Source organism: Equus przewalskii, chromosome 4 (genome assembly GCF_037783145.1).
Source record: "Equus przewalskii isolate Varuska chromosome 4, EquPr2, whole genome shotgun sequence".
NCBI lineage: Eukaryota > Metazoa > Chordata > Mammalia > Perissodactyla > Equidae > Equus > Equus przewalskii.
In genome coordinates, this window is record NC_091834.1 from 14,568,755 (window position 1) to 14,579,871 (window position 11,117).

At 39.4% G+C, this 11,117-nt stretch overlaps 1 protein-coding gene across 5 annotated transcripts in view; it reads left to right on the forward strand.

Annotated features, from left to right (window-relative positions):
- BLVRA (biliverdin reductase A) overlaps positions 1–11,117 on the forward strand; it is a 64,839-nt gene that overhangs the window by 2,609 nt on the left and 51,113 nt on the right. For 2 of the 5 annotated variants that reach the window (XM_070617198.1, XM_070617197.1), the window contains exon 2: positions 5,050–5,168. The exons of 2 other annotated variants lie outside the window; for them this stretch is intronic. The gene's annotated coding sequence lies outside the window, so the exon portion shown is untranslated. Of the gene's footprint in view, positions 1–389; positions 516–5,049; positions 5,169–11,117 lie in introns of those variants that run through there. One more of the 5 variants, XM_070617199.1, reaches the window with a different exon arrangement.

Consider the following 11,117-nt stretch of genomic DNA (forward strand, 5'->3'; position numbering starts at 1 on the left):
GAGCAGCAGTCCAGCAAGACGGGCAGGTGGGGAATAAGCACACTGGCCTCTCTCTTTCCCCTCCTCTAACCGCTGATCCCCTCCTCTGGCCAAAGCCAAGTGGAAGCTGCAGGGTGAAGGAGCCCTGGTGATGCAGCCTGGGGAGGTCAGCCAGCCTTCTGGGGGGGTGGGAGGGGGTCGGATGGAGAACCACCTTCAACAGGTGATCTGCTGTCTTCCTGCCTCTGCAGAATGAGGGTTTGGGGGCTCCACTTCTTAAGGGATACTGTGGGAGTAAAAGAAGATAGACAAAAAATGTTTTTGAAAAATAAAGCACACATACATGTAGGCCATTGCTGCTTTTGACCTCTGGCTCTGTTTCATGCAGTAATGTCAAGTTGTACTGTTTTAGCTACTGCAGGATTTTTTTTTCAGCTTTATTGAGGCATAATTGACCAAAAAATTCTAAGATACTTAAAGTGTACGATGTGATGATGTGATATACAGATGCATCATGAAAGAATTCTCCCCACTGAGTAAGTGAACACATCCATCTCCTCACGTACATTTACCTTTTATATATGTGTGTCAAAATGTTTAAGTTTTACTCTCTTAGTAACTTTCAATTACACAATACAGTGTCGTTAATTGTGGTCACCATGTAATACAGTAGGTCCTCAGACCTTATTCGTCCTTTCATCTTACACCTGAAAGTTTGTACCCTTTTACCAACCTCTTCCTGTTTTCTCCACACCCCACCTCCTGGGAATCACTTTTCTACCCTCTGTTTTTGTGAATATGACTTTTTTTTTCCCCGTTTTAGATTCCACATGTAAGTATACCACACAGTAGTCGTCTTTCTCTGTCTGGCTTATTTCACTTAGCATAATGCCATCTGGGTTCATCCATGTTGTCACAAATAACCGGTTCTCCTTTTTTAAGGCTGAATAAACTTTCATTGTGTGTGTGTGTGTGTGTATATATATATATATATATTTTTTTTTTTTTCCTTATCCTTTCATTCATTGACCAACACTTTGCTTTTTTCCCTGTCTTGGCTTTTGTAAACAGCGCTGCAGTGAACATGGGAGTACATACATATCTCTCTGAGATAATTATTTTGTTTCCTTTGGATAAATACCCAGAAGTGGGATTGCTAGGTCATACGGTAGTTCTGTTTTTAATTTTGTAAGGAAACTCCATGTTGTTTTTCACAGTGGCTGTACCAGTTTACATTCCCATCAACAGTGCAGAAGGGTTCCTTTTCTCCAATCCTCACCAGCACTTGTTCTCTCTTGTCTTTTTTATAATAGCCATCCTAACGTGTGAGATGATTTCTCATTATCGTTTTGTTTGCCATTTCCCTGGTGATTATTGATGTTGAGCATCTTTTCCTGTACTTTTTGGCCATTTGTATGTCTTTTTTGGAAAAATGTCTGTTCAATTTCTCTGCCTATTTTTAAATGGGAACATTTGGGTTTTTTGCTGTTGAGTTGTATGCGTTCCTTATGTATTTTGGGTATTAACCCCTTACCAGATATGTGGTTTGCAAATATTTTCTCCCATTCCCTAGGTTGCCTTTTCGTTTTGTTGATGGCTTCCTTTGCTGTGCAGAAGGATGTACTCCCACTTGTTTATTTTTGCTTTTGTTGCCTTTGCTTTTGGTGTCAAATCCAAAAAAATCATTGCCAAGACCAATATCTAGGAGCTTACCCTTTTCATATTCACCTAGTAGATTTATGATTTCAGATCTTACATTCAAGACTTTAATGCATTTTCGGTTGATTTTTGTGTCTGATGTAAGACACTGGTCCAGTTTCTTTTGCATGTGGCTCTCCAGTTTTCCAAACACCATTTATTGAGGAGACTGCCCCCTCTGCATTGTGTATTCTTGGCTCTTTTGTCAAAAATTATTTGACCATATATGCGTGGGCTTATTTCTGGGATCTCTGTGCTGTCTCATATCAGTGTGTCTGTTTTTATGCCAGTACCATACTGTTTTGATTACTATAGCTTTGTAATACAGTTTGAAATCAGAAAGTGTGATGCGTCCGGCTTTGTCCTTCTTGCTTTGGTTATTCAGGTCTTTTGTGATTCCATACAAATTTTAGGGTTGTTTTTTCTGTTTCTGTGAAGAATACCACTGGAATTTTGATAGGGATTGCGTTGGATATGTAAATTGCTTTGGGTAATATGGACATTTTAATAATATAAATTCTTCCAGTCCATGAGCACAGAGTATCTTTCCATTTATTTTTGTCTTCAATTTCTTTCATCAGTGTCATAGTTTTCAGTGTACAGGTCCTTCACTTCCTAGGTTAAATTTATTCCTAAGTATTTATTTCTCTTTGATGCTATTGTGCATGGGATTGTTTTCTTAATTTTCCTTTCTGTTATTTCATTGTTGTTGTATAGAAATGCAACTGATTTTTATATATTAATTTTTATCCTTCAACTTTACTGAATTCATTGATTAGTTCTAACAGTTATTTGGTGGAGTCTTTGGGGTTTCCTGTATATAATACCATGTCATCTGCAAATAAAGACAATTTTGATTCTTCCTTTCCAATTTGGATGTCTTTTATTTCTATTTCTTGCCTAATTGTTCTGGCCAGGACTTCCAATACTATGATGACTGAAAGTGGCGAGAGTGGCCATTCTTGTCTTGTTCCTAATTTTAGAGGAAATGCTTCCAGCTTTTCACCATTGAGTATGATCTTAGTTTGGGGCCTTGTGTATATGGCCTTTATTTTGATGAGGTTTGTTCCCTCTATCCCCAGTTAGTTGAGTTTTTGTCATGAAACGATGTTAAATTTTGTCAAATGCTTTTTCTCCATCTGTAGAGATGATCGTGTGATTTTTATACTTCATTTCGTTAATGTGGTGTATCACATTTAGTGATTTGCAGCATTGAACCATCCTTGGATCTCTGGAATAAATCCCGTGTGATCATGGTATATGATCTTTTTAATGTGTTGTTGAATTTGGTTTGCTAATACTTTGTTGAGGATTTTTGCACCTGTGTTCATCAGGGATATTGGCCTGTAGTTACTTTTCTGTAGTGTACTTGTCTGGCTTTGGTATCAGGGTCATGCTGGCCTTGTAATATGAGATTGGAAGTTTTTCCTGCTCTTCAGTTTTTTGGAAGAGGTTGGGAGGGATCGGCATTAATTCTTGTTTAAATGTTTTGTGGAATTCACCATTGAAGCCATCTGATCCTGGACTTTTCTTTGATGGGAGGTTTTTGATTACTGATTCAGTCTCCTTACTAGTAATTGATCTGTTCAGATTTTCTATGTCTTCATGACTCAGTCTTGGTAAGTTGTATGTTTATCCATTTCTTCTAGGTTGTCCAATTTGTTGATGAATATGTGTTCATAGTAGTCTCTTATGATCCTTTGTATTTCTGTGGTATCAGTTGTAATGTCTCCTCTTTAATTTCTGATTTTATTTAGTTGAGTTCTCTCTCTTTTTTTCTTGGTGGTCTAGCTTAAGTTTTGTCAAAACTTTTAAAAGTGTTACGTTTTATTTGTCTTTCAAAAAATTAGCTCTTAGTTTCATTGATCTTTTCTATTAGCTTTTTCATCTCTGTTTCATTTATTTCTGCCCTCATCTTTGTTATTTTCTTCTTTCTACTAACTCTGTGCTAGTTCCTTAAGGTATAAAGTTAGGTTGTTATTTGAGATTTTTCTTTTTTAGTAATTTAGGCATTTATTGCTATAAACTTCTCAGAACTGCTTTTGTTACATCCCCTGTTTTTGTCTATTGTGTTTCCATTTTCTTTCTCTCAAGATATTTTTTTTATTTCTCTTTTGATTTCTTCTTTGACCCATTGGTTGTTCAGCAGCATGTTCACATATTTGTGAGTTTTCCAGATTTTTTTGTGATTGATTTATAATTTCGTACCATGATGGTTGGAAAAGATGCTTGTTATAATTTCAGTGTTCTTACATTTTTAAGACTTATTTTGTGGCCTAATGTATGAGCTATCCTGGAAATGTTCCATGTGCGCCTGAGAAGAATATGTATTCTGTTGCTTTTGGATGGAAAGTTCTATGTCTGTTTGGTCCATCTGTTCTAATGTATAGTTTAAGTCCAATGTTTCTTTATTGATTTTCTGTCTAGATGATATATCCATTGAAAGTGGGATATTGAAGTCCCATGATATTATTGTGTTGCTGTCTCTTCAGATCTGTTAATATTTCCTCTCTGTATTTAGGTGCTCCCATGTTGGGTGCATAAATATTTACAAATATTATATCCTCTTGATTAATTGATCCCTTTATCATTTATATAATGACCTTCTTTGTCTGTTTTTATAGTCTTTGGTAAAATCCGTTTTGTGTGATGTGTATAGCTACCCCTGGCTTTTTCGGTTCAATTTGTGTGGAATATCTTTTTCCATCCCTTCACTTTCAGTCTGTGTGGGTCCTTTAAGCTTAAGTGAGTCTCTGTAGGAAGCATGTAGTTGAGTCTTGTTCTGTTTTAGTTTTAATCTCTCAGCTACTCTGTGTGTTTTGATTGTATGTGGTCAATTTACATTTAAAGTAATTATCGATAGTAAGGGACTTACTGTTGCCATTTTGTTCATTGTTTTCTGGTTGTTTTGTAATTCCTTTGTTCCTTTTTTCCTCTCTTGCCATCTTCCTTTGTGATTAGATGATTTTCTATAGTGGTACGCTTTATTCTTTTTCTTTCTCCTTCATGTGTCTACTATAGGCTTTTGCTTTCTGGTTGCTATGAGGCTTGCATAAAACATATTAATAAGAGTCTACTTTAAGCTAACAACTTACCTTCAAATGCATACTAAAGCTCTACTGTTATATACTCTCTCTCCCACATTTTATGTTTTGATGTCACAATTTACATCTTTTTACTTTGCGTATCTATTAACAAATTGTTGTGGTTATAGCTATTTTTAATAGTTCGTCTTTTAACGTTCATACTATTTATAGGTGATTTACCTATAACCATTATAACATTGGAGTATTCTGAACTTAGCTGTATACTTACCTTTACCAGTGAGGTTTTCATGTGTGACTGTTACTAATTAGCATCCTTTTGTTCCAGCTTGAAGAACTCCCTTTAACATTTCTTCTAAGGCTGATATATGGTGATGAACTCCTTCAGCTTTTGTTGTCTGGAAAACTCTTTATCTCTCCTTCAATTCTGAATGACAGCTTTGCCAGGTAGAGTATTCTTGGTTGATAGTTTTTTTCTTTCAGCACTTTAAATATATCATCCCATTCCTTTCTGGCCTGCAAAGTTCTGCTGACAAATATGCTGATAGTCTTATGGGGGATTCCCTTGTATTTAACAAGTTTTTAGCTCACTGCTTTTAAGATTCTTTCCTTGTCTTTAACTTTTGACAATATAATTATAACGTGTCCTGTCATGGGTCTCTTTGGATTTGTCTTCTTTGGTCCTTTTTGGGCTTCCTGGATCTGAATGTCTGTTTCTTCCTCCAGGTAATGGAAGTTTTTTCAGCCATTATTTCTTTGAATAAGATTTCTCCCCATTTTTCTCTCTCCTCCTTGGACCCCTATAATGTGGATTTGATCTGCTTGTTGGTGTCCCATAAATCCCTTAAATTATCTTCACTCTTTTCATACTTTTTTTCTTTTTGTTTCTCTGATTTTATTAATTCCACTGCCCTGTCTTCCAGTCTGCTGATCCTTTCTTTTGTTTATCTAGTCTGCTGTTGAATCCTGGTATTGAATTTTTTAGTTTGATTATAGTATTTTTCATCTCTGTGATTTTCGTTTAGTACTGTTTTATATTTCCTATCTCTTTGTTGAAATTCTCACTTTGTTCGTGCATTGCTCTCCTGACCTTAGTGAACATCCTTATGTTCATTATTTTGAACTCTGTCGGGTAAATGACTTATCACTGTTTCATTAAGATCTGTTTCTGGAGATTTATCTTGTTCTTTTGTTTGGAACATATTTCTCTATTTTTTCGTTTTCTTTGACTGTCTATGTTGGTTTCTGTGAATTAGATAAAACCGCCACATCTTTCAGTCTTTAGAGAGTGGTCTCATGTAGGAGATGGACCTCATCAACCAGCCTGGCCTGAGCTCCTGGTTGTCTCTCACACCTTTGCAGCTGTTGAAGTTACCGTTTTTCCATAGTGGCTCCCAGTAGTTGAGAGTGTGCCAGGACCCCTCAGTGTCCCGAAGGGGAGGATTGCAGTCAGCACTGAGATGCAGGCTTATTAGAAGGTGGACCCTCAGGCAGCATCTGGAAAAGTATGTGGTTAAGCCCCTTCCAGGGAGAAACTGGCAGGGAGGTGTTTTTGCCTGCTCCCTCTGTGCTAGGCCCAGGTGTATAGTCGCAGAGCTGGGTTGGGAACGGTGCTCCTGTGCCAGATAAGAACTGTTTCATTAGTTGCTACAGTCCTGTGGGATTCGTGAATGTAAGCCTCATTGCTAACAGAGTCTTGCGATCTGGGAGCCCATCTCTCAGGCATTTGCCACAAAAACTGGGGCACCGGACATGTGTGCGAGACCCTTCCAGGGAGATACAGGCAACTTGGTTTTGTTATTGGTGTGGGCTGGAGGAGGAAGGTCGGGTAGGTGTACACTGGCTTCCTCCGTCTCTGAGGAGCATTCCAGGCAGGCCCTAGACCTGTGCTTACGTTAGAGCCTGACTCTCAAGCAGCAGCTTGTAAACAATGCAGATAAACCCCTTTAAGGGAAAGACTGGCAAATGGGCATTTTTCCTGCTTCTTCTGTGCTGAGTCCTGCCATGATAGCTGTGGCGAGTGCTCATGCACCTGTTGGGAACTCCTTTTTTGTTTGCTGTGCTCTTGTGGTTTTATGGATGCAAGCCCCACTGGCTTTCAGAGCTAGGTGTTTTGGGGGCCCATCTCTAGGGTTTGAGTCTTAAAAGTTGTGGTGTTAGATTTGAGGTCCAGACCCTTTACATCTCAGGGAGAAGCTGGGAGTTGGAGGTTCCTTCCTGATTGTACGGCGTTACACCAGGGGTTTGGTTTATGGCAAGAGTGTGTCTCAACCTTTCCCACCTGTTTTGGTGTGAGTTTTTCTCATTCGCAAGGGAGCTAGTTTTTGGATCTTTTTCAGAGGGAATTTCTCTGTGTGTAACTGTGCCTTCTATGCAGCTTTGGGAGGAAGGGAGCACAGGGGCCTCTTGTGTTGCCATCTTGATCAACTTTACTGCAAGATTTCTTTAAGTTTGTGTTTTGTGTGGGTTTTTTTGCTGAGGAAGATTTGCCCTCAGCTAAAAATCTGTTGCCAGTCTTCCTGTATTTCATATGTGAGCTGCTGCCACAGCATGGCCACTGACAAGTGGTGTAGGTCTGTGCCCAGGAACCAAACCCGGGCCACTGAAGCAGAGCATGCTGAACTTAACCACTAGGCCATCGGGGCTGGCCCTCTTTAAATTTTTTAATCCTCCGTATTTCAACTCAATTGTGCTGTTTGGTGTACTAAGACATATGTGTGCTGGTGTTTGAATAAATAGTTGGATATTTTATACATACCTTGCACTTGTACAGGATAATTTTTCTTGTACTTTGTTTCCCTTTTTTCCTTTATCCTTACAGAAACTACATCATAGAACCTCAGAGTTTAAAAGGGCCTTAAAGTTTCCCATCTGAAATCTGAGGATTTGCAGCCTCTCAAAAAGACTGCATAGGAAATATATACCTGTATCAAATCATCACTTTATATCTTAAATTTATACAATGTTATATGTCAGTTACATCTCAATAAAGCTGGAAAAAAACTTCATAGGAAACTCAAACAGAGAAAGAATATGATGTGCTCAGTGTAGAGAATAAGGTGATTTATGTAAATGATATTAAGGTCACAACAGGTTGTGAAATCTTGCCTGTAAAAGTCCTGATTGGTCTGCTAAGGAAAGAAAACGTGTTTCTCTCTAAATATCTTTAAAAGCATTATTGAGCTTTTGACTTTTAAAATGTTAAAAAGAAGAGTTAAACCTACATATGTTTTGCTTCTGTGGAAGATTTGTGTTCCTTTGCCCTGCCGCCCCCGTCTTGTCAGTTGTGCTGTGCTCAGCTGTTCTCGCGGTTCATAGTTTCTTATGGCACTTGGCCAGAAAGAACCAGTCTTTCAGCAATAGGGGACCAAGGTTATGACCTGGACCTTCTGAGGGATCAATGCCTAACAATATGTGCAGGGCCCCAGAATGTCTCCTGATCTCAACCCAGCTTTGAAATTGAGTTGCACGTTGTTCTGCAATTATTTTGTTACTAAGCTGCTCTTTTTAAACCTGGTGAAAAACATTTAAACTCACAAGTTTAAATATACTAGACGTGTATTCTTTAGTAAGAGTAATTTGACTCCTACTATCTCATTTCTCTCCTGTTATATCCAGATCAATTTCAATAAAAGGAAGAAGGTTTAGAAGTGGCATGAGGAGGAGTAGGAGGGACTGGAGCAGGTGGGAGGGGCTAGAAAGGCAGGGTGGGGAAGACAGAGGCTTATGTTCGGGAGAGTGCCAAGGAGAGCCTCACCTAGTTGGCACTTTTGTGCCTGGGGCCTCAGTGGTAGCAGCTTCACCAGCTCTGATGACCTGAGTCTTGTCCTAGTTTACCTGTGTCTGCCTCTGAGATAACTAGAAGAGAAGCTGATGACCTCCAGTAAACCGATCCACACACCAAGGAAGCTAAACCAAAGGAGAATAAAAAAATAGAAGTAAAGTGGGTTAGAATTATAGTGTGTCAGCACTGAGAGTGTCGGGGTCATCTAACTTTATCTAGGTTCATCTGCACTGCCCCCCGCTCCCCCACTTACCAAGCTGCAGAAACCAAGGCACTGGGAGACCACATGCCCCAGGCTTGGTCACACAGCTTGTGAGTGTCGTGTTTAGGATTCTAGAATTCCAGCCTCTTGAGTCACAGGCGGGCTCTTTATCCCCCAGAGAGAGAACATGTCTGTGTGCACCTGCGTGCATCATGTTTTGGGGTCAAAGCTCAGACTCCAGCAGTGTGTAGTAGAGCTGCTGCGGTAGGTATGGGGGAAGGAGAAGCCTACTTTAAATCGCTGTAAGCAGCTTATTTATGCAAAAGCAATGACTTTTTTCTTTAACAGCCTGAGCCGTTATTTGTCATTTTGCAATAACTCAGGAACTAACTCAAGAGTCTTCTTCTTCTTGTCGTGTCTTTTTAAGTGTCTGCTCCTAGAGAGTCACACCATATATTTCTGGATGGGAAGGCTTATTCATTAACCCTAATTTAATTTATAAATTCGATGCAATCATAGGCACAGTCCCAGTGGAATTTTTTTTTAACTTGACAGAGATGTTCTAAAATTAATCTGGAGATCTGAACAAGCAAGAGTAGGTAAGAATCCTGAACACGTTCATGAGAAAACTTGAACTACCAGATGCCAAAACGTATAGTCATGCACCACATAACGATGTCCCAGTCAATTGACGGAGCACGCAGCTGACAGTGGTTCCATGGGGCCTAGGTGTGTAGTGGGCTGTACCTTCTAGGTTTGTGCAAGGACACCCTATCATGGTCGCCCAATGACAAAATCACCTCATGATGCATTTCTCAGAACACATCCCCCTCATTAAGCAACACATGACTGTATTGTAAGGCCGTAATCGTGTGAACGGTGTATCATGGGCATGAGCGTAGAGGTCGATGACACAGCAGAGATAGTGAAAAAAAGAATAACCATATTCATAAGAAGTTAAGTATGAGTCATTGAGGGAAAGGATGAAATATTCAATGAAAGATGTGGGAACAACTCAACTATTTGGGGAGAAGTACAGTCAGGGTCTTATGCCATATTACCAAAATACAGTTTAGATTGATTAAAAAATGAAAATGCAAATAAAGAAAAAAAAGTCAAAAATCTAAAAAAGAAGTCTATAAATCTTTCTAAGTGTATCACTAAAAGTCAGCAACTTAAAGCCTTTTAGTGTTTGACCGTTTAAATATTAAACCTTTTAAATAAAACAGACCAACCTAAATCTTCTTGTTATAGGATTAGGTCTTAGATCTTTTAGACTATATTAAAATAAAGAAGAAAGCTCTCCCTGGGTTCTGTTGAAACTTTAACTGGTCTTGACAGTATAGTGGGGAAGATGGGAAAGATGTGTGCTGGGGGCAGGGACGGTGTTGAAAGGTGGACCCAGATCTCACCTGGCCTGGAGTTGCTGCCTCTCCCGACAGTGCCATTTTATTATAAGAGAGTTGAAAACTGATGGGGAAAGAGCGTGGAGAGGCTCTGGCCAGGATACCCCAGTTGAACGTGCTTTATAAATGACAATGCAGTTTATCCTAGGAAGTAGATCGCTGATGCCTGATGCAGTAGGATTTCTAGGTGGCATTCTTTCTCGTGCACATACATCTCTCCAGATTGTTTTTTTAATTTTCTTTTATTTTGCTTTCCCCAGATTCTGTGGGAAAGCAGCAAAATTTGTAAATAATGTTTTATAGACTATTTTTATAGGAAAGCTTTCCTGGAAGTGCTCATTAGAAAGGGAGGATAAGTGCTAGTAACATTCCTACAAGAGGACTCAGGGCAATTTAACAGTTTGTCCTGAATGTGGTTTAGGGGCTGGAGACAGAAATAGGAAGCAGTGGAATTGCTAGGTCAGAGGTCGTGTACATTTTGTAATTTCATTTTTTTGTTTTTTGTTTTTTGCTGAGGAAGAGTGACCCTGAGCTAACATCTGCTGCTCATCTTCCTCCTTTTATGTGTGAATTGCCACCACAGCATGGCCACTAACAGACGAGTGATGTAGGTCCACGCCTGGGAACCAAATCCAGGCTGCCGAAGCAGAGTGCGCTGAACTTAACCACTAGGCCCCTGGGGCTGGCCCTTGGAATTTTAATAGATGTTTCTAAACTGCCCTCCATAGAGATACTACCTATCTGTAGTTCTGCAATATTGTCAGAGTGTTCTTCCCCATGCTTTGACCAACACACTGTGGCAAACATTTGGATCTCTGTCAGTCTGATAGAGCATCTGGGTGAAATTGCAATTTGCATTCTGTGATCATGACTGAGGTTGAGCATTGTTCTACTTCTTTTAAGAGTCACCTGTATTTCCTTTTCTGGGAATCGGGGCATTTTAGAGCTGGAACAGAACTTTAGAGATGACGTCTGACTGTTCAGCCTACAGATGAGGAACCTTT